Source organism: Propithecus coquereli, unplaced genomic scaffold, assembly GCF_000956105.1.
Source record: "Propithecus coquereli isolate 6110/MARCELLA unplaced genomic scaffold, Pcoq_1.0 Scaffold39, whole genome shotgun sequence".
Taxonomy (NCBI): Eukaryota; Metazoa; Chordata; class Mammalia; order Primates; family Indriidae; genus Propithecus; species Propithecus coquereli.
This window is the reverse complement of record NW_012149618.1, coordinates 8,877,983-8,881,094: the sequence shown is the minus strand read 5'-3', so window position 1 is coordinate 8,881,094 and position 3,112 is coordinate 8,877,983.

Below are 3,112 nucleotides of genomic sequence, written 5' to 3'. Positions count from 1 at the left end.
TAAATTTTGTGATGCTCTTTTAAAGTTAATTCCTTACCAAGTTATTTACACTTGATCTTAGCCAAAAGGCCAAGAAGTGATTACCAAATTATTTAGGTGCTTACTATGGGGAAAAAAACAGTAGAAAGCATGTTTCCTGTAGAGGCACTTACTCTGTAACAAACTGGGGCAGTGAAATTTGCACCCAAATTAAAATTTGAGAGCAATGGGTGGATGCAACAAATACTTGCCTCACGATTCATTTGAATCACCGGGAGGCCGTTGGTTTGGTTTCAGAACTCTGGTACACTAGCTACGTGACCTTGAACAAGTTATTTAACTTTGCTAAACCATAATCTTCCAGTCTGTAAAATGAAGGTAATTCCCACCTTCTTAGAAGAGCTGTAAGAATTGTTATAATCTCTGTAAAATGGCTACTGCAGTGTATAGCACGTAATATGCACTCGATGTTTAGCTATCATCATCAACACAGAGGTAATTAGTACCCTGGAACTCCCTAAGCAGAATCTTAGGAAGAACATCTGTTTACCCCTCCTGGTTCAAGTTTAAAACAAATGTTGCAAAGAAGTGCATAGCACTCCATTAGCTCTCCTTCCTACAATTTCAAAACAGCCTAAAATATCCTGAATGCCCACACGTACAAAATCCATGATGAGCAATCTTCTATGTATCCTTTTGCTTTGTTATTCTAGCTTTTTTTCTAATGTGAGAATCCTCCGTAGTATTCAGTGTGCGGCAGTAGCATAGAGCAGCTTTGTAACAGCATTGTCAAGGACAACAGAGAGAGTTGAAAGATTGTGAAATTGTGCTCATTGACCCATGTTACAGAATTCTTTTTATATCCCTTTAGAACTTTCCCTCTGATTGGGTACGCTTTTTTTTTCATCAAAAACAAAATAAAGTAAGAAGGTAGAATGACGCCTATAATTTAGCATAGTGTTTTCCAAAATGGAATAAGCAATAGTACCCAAAGTCCTTGTAAGGGTCATGCTGCTCAGGTGGATAACTTTAAGCAAGGAATCAATTTCCAGATCCTCATCTTCCACAGATACCCTTTCCTAAAACTAGCAGAGAAAACAGCTTTTCCTATTTGAAAAAAGAAAAAAAAAAAAGAAAGCCAAAAACTCGTTCCCCATCTTCTACTTGTGAATTGTTCCAGGGTGTAAAACCCTCCAGGTGCCAAACATAGAAGGAAAACAAAATCCTGGTTTAGGGGAGCCTGCTTCTACATCTGTTCAAGGCATTTTACCCCTTAAATCCTTTTATACTGTACTTATTTTCCTTAAGGATCAAATTGGCCTGTATCCTGGGTTCAGAGCAACCAAAACAGTATAGGTTAGTTATGTGGGTTGTTTTAAACATACCTAGAATCTTTTATGAAAACCAAATCTGTCAAGATACATTGGATAAAACGTATACATAAACTGTTAAATGACTTTCCCATTCAGGGTTCTATACAATAAGGTAGTTAAAGCCTATGGTGTCAAATCATGTCATGAAATCTTTATTCCAATCACGGTCAATGTTCATTTCATCTTACAGCAAACAATAAACTTATTTAAATTTAGGACGAAACATTTTTATATAGAAACTTGAAAATGAGCAGATAAACAGAAGGCTTAAAGACCACTAATTTGGTAAATGCCTTTATGTGTATCTGAGGGATATATTTCATTACTACTGCGCTGGCCTTGACCAGAGAGATTTCTCTGCGTATCGTATACCACACAAAGCCCCTTGTTGAGACTATAACCTCTACCGTCATCTGTGATAGAAACTACCTATGACGTCATTGTAGCTATAGGAAAAATAAGCGGTGGTGTGAGGTGCTGGAAAGAGGATTATGTTAGGAGTTTTTTAAAAATAAGGTCTCACTTCTGCTAGTAACTAGTTCTGTGATTGTGCTATTTCATTAAATGATTATTAAAACAGTATGCATTGTTTTGCAGCAGTTCTTACATTCGTCATTCTTGTCACCTTGCCTCTGTTACTATCATTATTAAATTTTTGAATAGGTAATATGTAGTTCAAAATTCGAGATGCAAAAAACAAAAGTCATCCAATGACGTCTCCTCACCTTTGCCCCTCAGCCATACAGTTCCCCTCCCACAGACATCTAATTTATGATGTGTGTTTTTGTGTACTTTCAGAGATATTTTAAACACTCTTTTCCCCCATTTGTATACACATGATGGCATACAATACATACCGTTTTGCACCTTGGTTTTGTTTTATTTTGTTTTGTTTTTTGAGACAGAGTCTCACTCCGTTGCCCCGGCTGGCGTGCAGTGGTGTCATCATAGCTCACTGCAACCTCAAACTCCTGGGCTTAAGCCATCCTCTTGCCTCAGCCTCCTGAGTAGTTGGGACTACAGGCACAGGCGATTAAGGCTGGCTCATTTTTTTTCTGTTTTTGGTAGAGATGGGGTCTGGCACAGGCCAGCCCGATCTTGGACTCCTGACCTCAAGTGATCCTCCCACCTCAGCCTCACAGAGTGCTAGGATTACAGGCGTGAGCCACCTCACCCGGCCTTCTGTTTTATTTTTTAAGCCTAGTCAAGTGAAGCATGGGAGTGGGGAAAAAACAAAACTGTAACTGGTTGTGATCAATTAGTTTAAATACCACTGCACTTGGGCCGGCCTACAGCTTGGTTTTTAGTTAAAAATTTATCCATATCAATTCATACAGTTTCTTCTTTTTAAAAAATATCTGAATGGTATTTATTACATTGTATAGATGTAACTATTTATTTAACCAGGGTTTTATTGACAGATTTTTTTTATTATTTCCAATTATTTCCTATCCTGAACAATACTGTTGTGAAAAACCTTGTTCACTTTTTTATTTCTCTTATGTCCAAGTACAGCTTGAGAGGTCACAAGCAAGAGCGTGGATTCTGGACACAGACCGCTGGGGTTTCAGCCCCAGCTCCGCCACCACCCACCAGGTGTGTGTCCTTGGGCCTGGTTAAGGACTTTGGGGTGAGTGGCTCACCCTATGTAAACTACTTAGAACGGTGCTTGACATATAGTAAACACCGTAACTAGTAGTTACTGCTATTACTACTATTGTTACTGCCATCATCATTATCTTTAGGATAAATTCCCAGAT